Genomic DNA, 15879 nt, shown 5'->3' on the forward strand with positions numbered 1-15879 from the left:
AAAGAAAGAGGAAACAGAGTGGAGTCTTTGGAGAAAATATTTAGTAAATTCAAATACTGGAAGATTTGCATTGGAACAAAACAGGACAGCAGTGAAACTTCATGCTTGAGTGAGTCTTGGTTTTAGTAGCTGCCTGAACTTACTTCCACAGGCATGGACACAATCAGCCTAATTAAACCACATTTTACTCATATAATTTGGTTCACAACCATGTTTAACTATACCACTAAGTAAAGCTATTCTTTTACTAAGGAAAATAAAACTCTCTCTGCTATTGCTTTCGTAACTGGTATAGGCTACTAGCAATTGAGGAAGATTACTACATGAATTATAATTCTTGCCTCTTACTACAAGACAGAAAAGGTAGGACCCTTTTCTGAAGTGGATTGGGAAGGATTTCCCAAAAGAAGGAATGGATTAGGAGTGGGAACCATAATCCCAAATCCCAGGGACTTTGTCTTCTTTCTCTGCCTACTCTTTCACTTTTGGGTGTTTTGCAAGAATGGTCAATCCCACTAGCTAGCTCTTTCCTTTGATATCTTCAAATGAATATACAGGCTCTTTTAGTTTTAATGAAAATACTACTCATCCTTGCAGGGAAAAAGACAGGATAATATAATGAAGTGAGAAAGTTTCTGTTTCAGTCAGGACAGACTATGTTATGCTGTGACAACAAACAACTCTCTGACCTCAGTGACTTAACACTTAGGTAAATCCTACTACAAATCTAAGTGGTCATTGGAGAAACTATCCTTTATGAGGCAACTCAGTGAGCCAGGCTGAAAGAGACTCCACCATCTGGAGACTTGTATCTAGAATACACAACTTTCTAGTTCTGTGCCGCTGAGAAAGAGTGATTGGAAGATTCCATCACTAGGAATTAAATATTTCCACCCAGGGATGGCATATGTCATGTGCACTCACTATTTCCTAACCAAAATATCATATAAACATGCTAACATCAGGGCAGCATTGTATTTCTTTGTATCCAGTGTAGAAAGGAACCAAGGTAATTTTTACCACAATTCTAAGTTTAAAAAGCCCCTTAATCTATAGTTTTGGAAAACACTTTACTATAATAAAAGTAAGTGACAGGTATGAAGTTCCACACATGATTATTAAATCATATGGTCTGGATGAGAATACATAGGAAGAGCTGGGATATATAACTAGGCCAGAATGTAAAAGGCTATTCATTATTAAAAAATGCATTGAAACCAATAATGTACTGTGCTTCAGAGGTAAATTTGTAAATGTGACAAAGTAAGTCTTTACACTGATCTTCAAAGACATAAAAAAGCAAGACCCTCCTTACTTATTTTATATTATTATTTTTAAGCAACTCCCTCTTTGCAAATGGGTCATGGGGCACCTCACAGTGGAACTAGAGTAGATTAAATGAAATTGTCATTTTCGTTAGCATCCATACCAACTTTGACCATATAGTTGTTGCCCTATCAACCAAGGAGTGGAATAAAGTAACTGATATGTTAAGATTATTTTCTTTATCCCACTAGCAGAGGTTAACTGCCTCTATAATCTCCACATGGGAATACCTATGTTCTAGGTCCTCACTGTTATGATAAGGCTGAATAAAAGGGGATTGGGAAAACTGGGTAGAAGCCTACAAAGAGAAAATCCCTAGGGAGTGTGGAGTGTCCATATGGTCAATTTCCTGTGGTATTTGTGTAGAACAATCTGTCAGGTAGAATGATACCTTTCCCATTTCTGAGAGTGCCCAAGGGCATCTCCAATTTCTGATCAACAGCAAACTTAAGAGCACTTAAATTTTAACGAACAAAAATGGAAGGCTTTCCAATTCAACAGTGGTACCCACTGGAGTAAAATATTCAATAAGAAATTGTAAGAGACATGAATAAAGATATGTGGGTTTTTTTGTTGTTGTTCCCAGAGACCACTACCATGAAATCCACAGTTTGTCTCACTGATACATCTGAGGGGAATAGTGTACATGAAGCAAAATACACATATTCCACAAAATTTCAAAATTTCTCTTACTTTAGTATGGTTTGGGCATATCCTCTCATATTCAAACCTTGCCAAAAAGATATGACAGCAGCAAGTGTGTGCAGTCTGTGTGTTTGCATGTATGTGTGCAGGGTAGTGGTCATGGTAATAATATCAAGCTGAATATTAGAGGGACTAATGGTGATGCTACTGAACTTTTGAAATGCATATTAAAGTAAGAAAGATTAATTCACTTTTTTGTTTTGTTTCGTTTTTTGCTAAGGACTGAATAAAAAGTTAGGGATAAGAGTCCTAAATGCCCTGGCACCATGAGATTGAGATTGGGCTTTCATCTTGATATGGCAGGACAGTATAGATCTGGCAGATAAGGGAATTACAAAGGGTCCAGGAAATATAGCCTGGTGGCAGAGAGAAGAAATGATATACAAATTTTATATTCATGTCAAACTTGCTTCAAGGAGAGAGTAATTCTTTTGAAAACTTCAAAAGTTATGTCCCCAAGTGGCCGGTTATTGTCTAGCTAAAAGGAGTTTGCTGGTCCTATAGACCCAGAGTCTGAGATTATTGTCGAGAGATCACATGCTCTATTATTCCAATATGGTGATACCTTTACCTATGGCTAAGGAACCCTAAGATCCCTAAGAAATGTTCTGATCAGTAAGCTACTGAATGTGATTAACAAAAAATGCTATTGAACTCTCAAAAAGGGGTAAGAAGTATAATTGGAATTTATAAACCATGTATGGGTGGTGAAACATGTCCGTGCACAACATGCTCAAAGAGCTGAATCACATGGAGTTCTAATTCTTTTTAACTTTTGTGTTAGGGTTTGTGATACAGTGAGTTTTGCTGAAATTACTGTCACCTGTCAATTAAATTGGCCCTATGTTTATTTAATGTGGAATTAAAAACATGCTTCACTAGATTAATGAGAAAGTGTCTCCACACATCATCAAGGATTTTTATATACTAGTTAAGGACGCATCAGTGAGTTGATTGATAGGTAGAACTTAGCCATACCTGCCATAATAGAAACAAAAGTAGAACCAATAATACAATAAGAAACAATGTGGAGAAATAAAACTATTGCTTTTGTGTTCATGTTCCCTCCCATCCACTGTCCCCTACTACCACTTAAAACAGAAAAAAAATGCTGCCTATATGGATTCCTTTCATCTGGGAGTTCTTTCTCTCTGTTTTGTTCTTCTGTTTGAAGGGAGGAAATGTAATCACATGTATCTGTGACCATAAATTGGATTTGAATTTGAACTACTTGTGGATGATTCTGTAAGAAATGAAGGTGATTAATTGAATGCAAATCATTGTTCTCACCCATCCTCAAGCCTGAACGAGGCTGTGTAATTTGCTCTCATTCATTGCTCTTGGCTTTTTTGCAAAACCAACTTTCTTCACTCTTTGTATGTTGGATTTGATTCCTTATTCTTTGTGGAATTTTGAATTGAGCACTTATATATTTTTAACATTTATTCATCTTTTAAAATTGTTTATTGAAGTATAATATAAACTACTAAAGAGTGCATATAAGAGTGTAGCTCACATAATTTTGACAAACTGACTTCATTGTGAAACTAGTAGCCTAGACCAAAAATCATAACCTCTTGAAAGCCCTCTCACAGTCCCTTTGTTTCTACTTTCTTCTAAAGCAGTGTTCTATATGGGATTCTACAGTATTTCTCCCAAATAGTGTATATTCTTTTTTTTTTTTAAAGATTTTATTTATTTATTTGAGAGAGAGAATGAGATAGAGAGAGCATGAGAGGGGGGAGGGTCAGAGGGAGAAGCAGACTCCCCGCTGAGCAGGGAGCCCGATGCGGGACTCGATCCCAGGACTCCAGGATCATGACCTGAGCCGAAGGCAGTTGCTTAACCAACTGAGCCACCCAGGCGCCCATCAAATAGTGTATATTCTTTAAAAAAAAAAAAGATTTTATTTATTTAACAGAGAGAGACACAGCAAGAGAGGGAACACAAGCAGGGGGAGTGGGAGAGGGAGAAGCAGGCTTCCCGCTGAGCAGGGAGCCTAATGCGGGGCTTGATCCCAGGACCCTGAGATCATGACCCAAGCCAAGGGCAGATGCTTAACAACTGAGCCACCCAGGCACCCTAGTGTATATTCTTTTATGTCTTTCTTCTTTCACTGGACATAACGCTTATGAGATCTATTCATATTGTATGTAGTCCAAATTACTCATTCTCATTGTTGGAAAGTATTACATTATATGGATATGCTATAATTTAATTTCCATTCTAACATTGTTGGGCATCTGGGTAGTTTTAAGTTTGGAGTCAATTAAAATTGTGCTGTCATGAACATTCTAGCACGTCTTCGGGTCAATATATGTTGTAAATGTTTCTATTAAGCATGTACTTAAGAGTATAAATGTTAGGTTAAAAGATATAAAGTGTTCAACTTTTAAAGATACTATCAAGGTATAAACTTTTCCAAAGTGATTGTACTTTGTCACCAGCAGTATATGAATATTTTCAGTGATACTTTTAATTATCTGCCCTTTCAACTTTTGCCTTCTAGTGGCTGTATAATAGAAACATTTTACTTTTGAATTGCATTTTTAGCTACAAATTTTCTTACAAGGGTTAGTTCAGTTTTGGCTCACATATTTTGGCATGTGGAGATTCCATAGGAATTATGTACTAATTATTTTTCAAATTTCCTTATTTTTTCTTTAACCCAACATTCACTCTGTAGTTTGTTGGTTACCAGATATGAGGATTTTATAATGTTTTCTCACTGATTTCTAATTTTATTGCATTCTGGTTAGAAAACATGGTTTTATGGTGTTTCTTTGAATATGAGATTTTCTTTTCTCTAGTGCATGGTTTGTTTTTAATACACCAAGTGTATTCCCTATTTGCAATGCATAAAATTCTATAAATACACCAAAATTATTTGTGCAAGCCTAGACAGTTCCACCTTGTTGCTAAATAATTGACAACAGCGTATACCAGTTATCAGAGGTTGAACCTCACAGAATTAGTTAGACATTAGCAGTGAAAAGGACAATACAGACTTTGATTTTTTATTCTAAAATTCTTTTACCTCTTCAAATTTGTGGGCAGTACTGGGTCTGGTATTAATGTGCATTCCAGAATTGAATATATTTGCTGTAATAGGCCTGACCTGCAGTCCAGTTCCATTTGATGTGTATCCCTGTAGACTTGTTCTCTTGAGTTCAGTAGCCATCTCGAGTATGCAGTAATTTGGATCTCAAGATATAAGCAAATGATAAATTGATTTATAACATATCCTGCTTCAGCTTAGAAGATACTCCATGATTCATTGTACTTGACTTTAATTAATGTAGCTCCCAGTTAGTATAATTTAATATTACACCTGTAAAACATATTTCTCCAAGCCACAATACCCTACTGACATAATAAATTTATTTAATGTTGATCATGCTTGTAATCTCATTGTAAACCTTACAGCTGGAACTTTCTCTTACTGTTTATCTTCCCCTTTCTAAGTATGTATCTTCATCTCTAGGTAAGATCACCATTCTGTTCTTGAATTTTCTTATCTGTTTCTTTTATTTTGTCAATTAAGATGTGATCGTCATATGAGAGATCATAGCAGTACAACAGAAATGTGATAATCTTTCCACTTTTCAATTAATTATCTTCTGAGATTGTATTCTAGAATAATTATAAGTTAAAGGTGTTCTGCACTGAAATGCCTACACCATTCCCTAACAAAAATGGCTCTCAAACACCAGCATAAACACACATATACTCCAATATCTGGGAGGAGGGAAAACTAGAACATAGGAAACCAGCTCCTGTGGTAAAATTTTGATTATGCAGGGAATGTGATTGACACATCATATGCCTGACCTTGGCCATTTTTTAATGACATGTGATTCACAGAATATTAAATAATTAAGACGTTAGAGTTTATTGCACGCTCACAGAATAAAAACAAGAGAAAACAATAACACCATGATACATTGAAATACATCCAATTTTATAATATTATAAAATTATATTTTATAATTTAAATTTGCTTATACAGTTTCTACAGAATTCTATAGGTTTATTTCCCAGATCCCACAGAATAAATATGAATTTGGCACTCAGGTGGTGAGCTGATAAAATATTGGAAACTCTATGTTACTATGCACGTGATTTAGAACTAAATACCCCCATTACAGAATTCATGATGTTCTAATAGACACTAAGTGCCTAACAAGAACTTATGAAAAATGAAAATTATATATGGATATTTTCTAATTCGTGTTTTTTTAATTTTAAAAACATGTTCTTTAATAAGCCTTTTCCCATTCGAAACTATGAAATGAAACAGCAAAAGGATACTGAATCTAATAATATTGGAAAGGAAAGTAGCATGTGACTAGAATAGCAAACAATGCCAAAGAGGTCAGAATTACAGAAACATTTATTTGCTATAAATGTCATTAAAATTACATATCAAAAGAATTACATGCACCATTTATTAAAAACGTAATAACCTAACAACCATAGAAAATGCATGGTGTCATGCTTTCTGTCCTTGATATCATTCAGAATATTAAATTTACCTTATTTGTTTTCTAAAAACAAGATGAATTCAAAAACCATTTTACCATAAGAATTTTAGTGATAGAATTTTTCATCTTTTCCATATGGCAGAGCATTGAAAATCCAAATTGTAAAAATACACAGAATGGCACATTCTGTCATGCCTTTTGTTGAATTTCTTTCTTTCTTTATTAGTTTGTTTTTCCATTTGCCCAAGACTTTCAGTTGTTTTAGCCTCTGGGAAATATCCTCACATTATAAAACCCACATACAATTTAGAATGATTGACAGGTTCCGATGATGAGGGATCAAAACTGGACCGGGGGGGCATATATGTCAACAATGATGCACAAATGCATCCCAGATATTCATAGAATTCTTTTATATATGTCTTACTAGACATACATTTTGCATCTAAGCCTAATTTGCTTATATCTGAGAAAATATTTCATACACTGAAAAGAGTAAATAATGAAGTAAAACTGAAAGGGTAAAATACATTGACTGAAGAAGCACAGCTGATGATATGAAGATGTGCTGTCCCGAAAGTGAATAAAACAACAGAAGAGTCTTTCAATACTTCTTGAAAGATAGCGTGATCAATAATAGAAAACTTTGTACCACTGAGGGATAATAGAAGGAATTAAATAAGAGCAGAATAGAATATGAACAGAAATAATAAGTTTTTTTTCTGAGGTTATCAGGAAGGAAGTTGCAGATAAGATGTCAGAATTGAAAACAAGGCTTCACAGGAGCCACATGAATATTTTCTTTAAAATAAGCATGTGCAGGTGAAGACAAATACCAGTGGACACAATGAGAGTTCTTGATCATAAAATACATGAATAGATGTCAAACATACTTGTAAGGAAAGTCTGAATGCAGAATGGTTGTTAGTTGAAGTAAAAGCTCAAGTCCTTAATTAGTGTGAATATTGACAAAGTATTTCATACTGTCTGGTAATTACACAGTAGAGCTGAATAGAGGATGCACAGAATAGTGAAAATTTGGATGTCACATTTTTTTTTACTCATTTAGAGCTCACTTTTCTCTTTTACTTTCCTTTAAAATTTTTCTATGAGTACTTTCCTATTTTGAATATAACCTTATCGTCCTTTACTGTGAACCTCAAGTACTTTATAAAGCACCAATGCTGGTGGGTTAGGGTTTGCACACAGGCACGGCTTCAGGGGGTATGGGCTGTCAGTCACCCAGGGCTGCCACTTGGAAAGGCCCGACACTCAGTTTCATGCTCTACCATTGCCAACTTGATAATTCATAATAATTTTTAAATAAAGGGGCCCACTTTTCATCTTTCACTGAGCACTGCAAATTATGCAGCTAGTTTAGCATGTGTCCCCTTAAAGTTGAAAATCTGTTCTGCTCTTTTCTTCCACTTCACAGAGATGCATTTCAGGGAGATTCCATTGCCGGTATAACTCTCTTTAGAGTAGATTGCTATCACTCTTTCTCATTTCCTCTGGGTGGAAAATTTCTAAATTGTCTAGAGATGCGACATCATATGATTATTATTGTTGCCTAAGGATCCCTCCTTATTTTTTTTCTCAAGGATTTTATTGCTATAGATTAAGTTAGAGGACTCAGGGCAACATAGATTTGTGAGGAAATGATGGACATAATGTTCTTAGGGTTATTGTGGGGAACTCATTGGGAGAGACCTAGGAGGCATCTGGTGAAATGGTCTGAGTTTAGGAGACTGGCTTAGGATGGACATCGTCAGCCTTTATGATTTACATGAAGCCATGGCTGTGGATGTCAGCTGTAAGGATGAGTGCACCAGGCCAGATACCTGGGACGTACTGACATCCAGGGTCTCAGTGAGAAGCCCACATTAGACAAATAGAGCAAGAGAGAGGTAGAAAGAAGCAAAAGTTGAGAGAGAATACAGCAACAATTCAGTTCAACTTCTTTATATGTATCTTGTGTTACTGTCAAATTGGACTGTGCCTCCACTTTTTCCAAGACATTTACCCTGTTTCCCATACATTCCCCACATTTTTGGTCAAGATCTTTTTACTTTAAAGATCATGTTCAAATATCACTCTTTCGGTACTCTATTCTCTGATATTCAGACAGGGTCGTCACTTTTCTAATATCCCTAGAACTTTCTTTCTACTTCTCTTTCATCTCATAGTTTCTCTTTTCATTGGAGTTTCCTGTGCTTTTCTCACTTTTCCTACTGTGTTATAGATGGTTTTTATGAAAAATCCTTGCCTAAATATCTTTGTATCTCCATCAGAAAGTAATAGAGTCCAATGTACATATGGGTATGCCTATGAATATATGTGCAATGAAGAATAAATTGCTGGAATTGAGCTGAGCCTAGCCAGCTACGCAGAGCAGCTGGTGGCCTTGGACCAGAGCCTGTGAGTGCCTCCGGACATTCCAGTCCAAGGCCTGCAGAGGCCATTCCCATGCAGGGATGTCACCACTGGTGCAGGCATATTGAGGGTCTTGACACTTTCAGAATGCTAGTGCCACATGGAGGTGCATGCCTTTCTCCCTCACCCTTAGGTCCAGGTAGTTTCCAGGTACAGAGTGATCTTGCCTGCCACAAATTCCCCTGTACTCTGCAGTGTACTTCCTTGTCTTCTAGGACCTCCAGAGTGAAGCTCCTTGTGAATGGGATTCTAAGTTGGTTGGGCCATGGAGCAGAATGCAGCAAATAGCAATATGAATTTCAACAAAGCAGATTGTTAGACAGATTCAACAGCAGGTCCGGGGCATCCATTCATGGTACAAGTCAGTGTTAATCACTGGCCTGTTAATCACATCAACCGGCCAACCTAACGTTGTCCAAACTGTCCCTTGTGGACAAGGTCACATCATCACACAAGAACCTGTTTCTGGGACACAGAATCTGTAGCAGATTTTATTGGATCTGTAGAAAGAAATCCAGCTCTGGGGAAGGAACAGAGGACAAACATTGCAGGTGCAGGACCCCACGCAGCAGATGATTATTCGGCAGCCGCAGGAGGCTTGCAGTGCCAGCCAGACACAAACACGGCTGCAGATCACTGTCCGGGAGCAGCAAGTAGCACAGACTGTTGAAGGGCAGACCATCTTCTATCAGCCAGTTGATGCAGATGGCATCACTCTCTAGTAAGGCATGGCCACCATCTCAGCAGCCAGATTGGCAGAGGCACGGACTGTTCACACAGAGGCCAATACCGACAAACCAGCAGTGGGCAAGGGCCTGCCATTGTAAGTCTACCAGTGGCAGGCTATGTGATCAATTCAGGAGGGACGGTAATTAATGATGGCCACAGAGCCACCTCCAGGTGGCTATCCAAGGAATCCCTCTACCTGGGACAGAGATGCTTGAAGAAGAGTCTCTTTATGTGAATGCCAAACATCCCATCATCTTTGTAAGAAGAGGTAAGCCTGGGATAATCTAGAGGGAGAAGGGACATTCCAAAGGAAAGAAGGAAGTACCTGCATGCGACATGTCATAGCACAGAAGTGTGGTGAAAACGGGCAGGACGATTATTCTCTCCAAAAGGAAAGGATTGTCCCCCATATGCAGGAGCCACACCAAATAAATTAAAATAAAGCAATGGTACAGATCATGTGTGCATGTGATGTGTGTGATGGTCATGTGATGCAGATGATCAAGACTGTATTCCTTGCTACTGTTTCCAACTGTTTTTAGAAAATTAACTCTTTTGAAGGGATACTCAAAACCACATTCCGCCCTTTTGTACAGAGCAGAGACCACTTAGTTTTTAATAAGGATCTCAGTATTGTAATCGCAGCAACGTCTGGCAAATTGAAATGGCAAGCTTTTATCTCAGCCTTTCAGTCCAGACCTATTTCAGACTGTGGATAACATTGACATTTCACAGATTAGGATGAATCAAGGGACCCATGCCAGCCCAGCAGTACCACATGAGGACTTATGTTAACTGGGGAAGCACGCCACCCAACTCAGCAGGAAAGAACCTTCTCAACCTAAACTGTAATCAGAGAAGTCATAGCCCACTCATTCCCATAGGAATTGGTTAAACGGCATCTGTCCTTCTGGTTAGGTAGCTCATTTTTACTAACTGAACAGATATGTTATATTCATGGATGGCTTCCAGACACAGAAGTTCAATATTGTTACTTGGAAACAATAAATTCTCTGAGATATAAATACATACACACATACATACGTATATTGTTTACCTTAAAACTATGATTCTCAAAGAGTGCTTTGAGAAACAGTAGTTCAGAATATGTTAAGAATTGTTAATGTCTGGCAGAAGGGGTCCTGTGATCATTATGGTAATACATATGTTGAAAACTAAAGAGATTTCTATACTGCAGGACTTATCAGACCCTCCAGTGTTTTTAAGTTTTGTGAATATCTAAGAGGGAGGTAGAGTGTGCAGCACTTGCCAAAATTATTTGATGTAAAGTCAATTTATTCATTTCCAGCATCTAATGGAACCAACTTTTCTGTGAAATACACTTTAGGGGCACCTGCGTGGCTGGGCAACTGCCTTCAGTTGAGGTCATGATCCTGGAGTCCCAGGATCGAGTCCCACATCAGGCTCCCCACTCAGTGGGGAGTCTGCTTCTCCCTCTAACCCTCTCCCCTCTCATGCTCTCTCTCTCACTCTCTCTCACTCAAAAAAATAAATAAAATATTTTTTTAAAAAAGAAATACACTTTAAAGAATATCAACTTAAGAGTTAATAACTTCTTTCATATGAAATAAAACATATGAAACTACTTGCTTGCATACATATGAAAAAATTGACATTTTTAAAATAGTGAAGGGCGCCTGGGTGGCTCAGTTGGTTAAGCGACTGCCTTCAGCTCAGGTCATGATCCTGGAGTCCCGGGATCGAGTCCCACATCAGGCTCCCTGCTTGGTAGGGAGTCTGCTTCTCCCTCTGACCCTCTCATGCTCTATCTCATTCTCTCTCTCAAATAAATAAATAAAATCTTTAAAAAAATAAAATAAAATAAAATAGTGAAATATTTGGTAAAAATAAATATATGTGATATTTGATCTGATTTCTCAATATTACTGGTATTTTCACTATATAAATAATATATACTTGGGATATTGTGCCTACTGGTTATTGTAGTTCCATATTTGTATCTCTGAAATCATAACTTTCAATATTCTGACCACACACTCTTTTTTTCTCGGTCTTTTGAACTCTTACAACTCCTAACTCTTCCTAACTCTTACTACTATGATCTCATTAAGAGTTTCTACTTTTTTTTCCATTCTCTCCCACTTAATCAGATCATCCTTTCTTCACTGCTATCCATATTAACCCAAGAAAAGAGGAATACACCAAGGACTCTCTCACTGTGGATATTTGCAATGCTTAGTGTGGAGATTACTAAATAAATAGATAAATAAACTTTTTAAAAAAGGATAAAAAATAGCATGTATTGGCAAAGCTGTGGAGAAAAGGGAACCCTTTTAAACTGTTGGTGGGAATGTAAATTGGTTTTGCTTATGGAAAAACAGCACAGAGTTTCCTCAAAAATTAAAAATATAACTACCATATTACCAAGTACCCCCACTTTGGGATATATATCCAAAGGAGATGAAAGCAGTATCTTGAAGAGATATATACACTCCCATATTCATTGCAGCATTATTTACAATAGCCAAGATATGAAACAACCTAAATGTCCAGTGACACATGAATAGAAAAAGAAAATGTGGTCTATACACACAATAAAATATTATTTAGCATTGAAAATGAAGGAAATTTTGCTATATATGAGATACTGGTACTTGCATGATACCACTTACATAGAGGTATAGAAAATAATCATTAATATAGAATTAGAAAGTAGAATGGCAGCTACCACGTGCCGGGGGAAGGGACATGGGAACTTGCTGTTCAATGGGCATAAAGTTTCAGTAATACAAGATGATTAGAGTCTAGATATCTGCTGTAAAAAATATGTAAATAAACAACAACAATAATATGATAAAAATATGATAAAAACTCTTGCTTCATCTGTTAATTAGCAGGTGAAGAGAGAGCAAATGTGAAGTTTATTTCCAGCTCTTAGGGCCAATGTCAAATGTTAGTAATGTTAGATGTGGTCCAAAGAACCCCAAAGTCTCATAAATGTTACCAATCCAGTAAATAAATTCCTCTCCCAGAAAATAACCTCAAAGGAGAAGTAGAAGGAAGTTAGGGTATTTGTACTCTAACTTCCTCTTTCCAGTAGGGTGGAGAGAAAGTCTCTTCTCCTTTGTGGAAATATAAATATGGTAGAATAGGCATTCCACTCAACATTAAGCATTATTAGAACTGTACTCTTCAGAGTCACTCAAGTCTCTATTCTTCTTAAAGTCAGTTACTATATATAATTTCTTCTCCTAATTGGCACTTATAAGCATCTTATATGTTTTAATGTTTCTTTTTAAATATTTTTTCTTTGCTTCCACAACTGATCTTTCTTCTAATTTCCTCCCACTTTCCTCCACTCTGATATATCCATTAAATTCCAGTCTTACTTATCCTCTTGCTCTTCATTCTTTTCTGCTGCCAGTGTTTACCAAAATTTTTCATTTTGTAGAATATATAGAAAATAAATATTTTTGAGCCATTAGGTTAAAAAATTGCTTAACCCCAAAGATAACAGGTTCAGTGGCTACAACTGCATTAATTCCAACATCCACCATGATGGCTGAAATAATATTTTGGCATGCTTCTAACACATTCTTAGCACACTTGTGTGCAATGACAAACTAGTTGGTGAGTTTGCTCCCATTTTATCATGGATTAATCTCACGGAAATCTTCACATATCATCTATATGCTATAAGTTTCCAAATCTATATCCCCAGACACAAACTTTCTTTTGAGTTCTAGATCTATTCATACAACCAATATTAAATGTATCCACTTGGATGTCCATCGGTAATCTCAAATTTAACCATAACCAAAATTTCCCCCCAAACCTTTCTCACCTACTTTGACTGAGCTAGGGTTTCTTAATCTCAGCACTATTGACATTTTGTTCCAGATAATTCTTTGTTGTGGGAGGCTGTTCTCTGCATTGTAGCATGCAGAGACTAGCATATGTGACTTCTATCCTAGATGCTAGTAGCATCTCCCTCATTCATATCAACGAGATATTGCCAATGTCACCAGGTGGGGAGAGGGCAAATTCACTCCCAGTTGAGAACTACTTCATTAAAGTGTTCAAATCAGAAAAATAAAAGCCATTTTAGAGTCCTCTATTTATAGTATGCCCATTATTTTAAGTGTGTAATAATTAATTTATTCAACAATTATTTTAGTCTTCACTGACACTAAATTGCTTAAGAGTTTTATCATCTCCCGTTGGACTGATTCAGTTGTCTCCCAAACAGTCATCATCATTCTGTCTTCTGAAATTTGCAACGCATCATTGTCAGTTACATCAAAGTGGTATTTTTAAAGCACAGAATTGATAAAGGTACTAGTCAATTAAAAACCTTTCAATAGTTCCTAATCACTAAGAGGATAAAGACCTAAACATGGCCTTTGTCCTAGAAGATATGAAAGTCATACGATTAGCCTCTCCACTCCCAATTAATTGCAGCATCCTGTGGAAAATTCTAAAACAATATACGGAAAAGATAAATATTGAGAACAGTAGTTTCAAAATTTAAAAATATGATTGAAAAGCAAAAAAACAGTCTTCAGTAGTGTAGAATGCTATAGAGATATCGAGAAAACTAAGTTTGAAAGCATACATTTGATTTATTAGATCATGCGATTTCATTGAAGAGATGAGAGTAGAAGTGAGAATTTAGGTAAGGAATAAAAGCTGAGGAATGAACAGATTGTGAGACAGCAAGAGAAGAAAATTCTTTCAAGGTGTTTGGATGTAAGAGAAAAATAAAGTTTTATATAATGCTGATTGTAGAGTGATTGATGGTAGTGATTTTGTGTTTGAGATTAGAAATACTTGAACAAGTTTTGGGTCAAGAGTAATTAACAGAAAGGCCAAATGGGGCAGATAATCATCCCATTCATCAAAAATAGAATTGCAGGAGGATAATGAGTTGAAAGTTAGGAAAGATAACCTTTGTTCCATTTTGGAAATGTTGAGTTGAGACATTTGTGATATATATGTTGGAAATGCCCAGGAAATAATTGGCAGGGTGAATATATGGATATTCAACTTAGAGGAGAGGTCTGAGAACCATTAACATAAATATAGATATTAAAGCTGTCTGTTAAAAAAAAAACAAAAAACTCTAGCCCGCATTTTCTAAGGAAGAAGTATCCTTCCTCCAATCTAAGGATAATTTCTCCGATGGGGATTTGAATTTCAGCCCCATTTGCTATAACAAGACACTTGTTTGAATAGTGTTCATATCATATTGTCTTTATCTGTTTTCGTTTGTGTGTTTGTATTTCCTGGTCTGGATGGTGGAAAAAGTGTATGGTTAATTAAATAATATAATTGAGTTATATTACCTGAGAAGTCCTTTCTGTTTTTTTTCTTGACTATTCAAGTAGCCAGAACACCGTTTGATGTACATTTTAATCAAAAGTTTGGAAAACATGGTCAAATGAGTCAAATGAAGTCTGAATAGATATTCTACACCCACAGCAAAGAAAAAATACTGATTTTTTAAAACTATGGTGTTAGAGTTACTTCGGGGCCCAGCATTGGTTTTGACTATTAATAGCGAAAAAGGCTGGGGGACTCAGAACATGGCTTTATCATGTGAAAGAATTTGTGGTGGCATAAGGACAGTCTCCACAGCAAGACAGAGGATGAAATAGAATAATATTAAAATGCTACTGGTACTTACCTGGGGCTGTCCCAGTGCTGAAAAGTAGAAATAGATATGATAGAAACTTTAAGATAGATTTAGGGATGTAGTGGCAGAAGAGACTTCTTATTGTTTCTCTTCTGTAATTCTTGGAACAAGCAGTTTCTCAGAATCGCAGGCGTGAATCTGGATAAAAGTTGTAGCAGAAAAAATTTCTGAGAGAGACTAAGAAATTTTTGAATGACTAAAAGCACTAAATTTATCAAAAATAGAAGAAATCATTAATCATAAGTAATGGAGTTTTCTTGACTTTTCAAAATTAGGTATTTAGCCATTTAACAGAATTTTGAGTGTGTAAGGTTAGGGGAGAACGGGTCCAAACTCAAAAGCATAAAATCTGGGATGCCTGGGTGGCTCAGTCAGTTAAACATCTAACTCTTGATTTCAGCTCAGGGCATGATCTCAGGGTGTTGAGATCAAGCCCCATGTCAGGCTCATGGAGCCTGCTTGGAATTCCCTCTCTCTCTGCCCCTCTCCTTCACTCATGTGCTCTCTCTCTCTCTCTCTCAAAAA

General features: G+C 36.6%; 1 pseudogene; it reads left to right on the plus strand.

Moving 5' to 3' along the window:
* The first annotated feature begins 9213 nt into the window (after window positions 1-9213).
* Window positions 9214-10219, plus strand: LOC116631407 (annotated as a pseudogene).
* Window positions 10220-15879: the final 5660 nt, after the last annotated feature.

This window comes from Phoca vitulina, unplaced genomic scaffold (genome assembly GCF_004348235.1).
Source record: "Phoca vitulina isolate PV1807 unplaced genomic scaffold, GSC_HSeal_1.0 scaffold5, whole genome shotgun sequence".
NCBI lineage: Eukaryota > Metazoa > Chordata > Mammalia > Carnivora > Phocidae > Phoca > Phoca vitulina.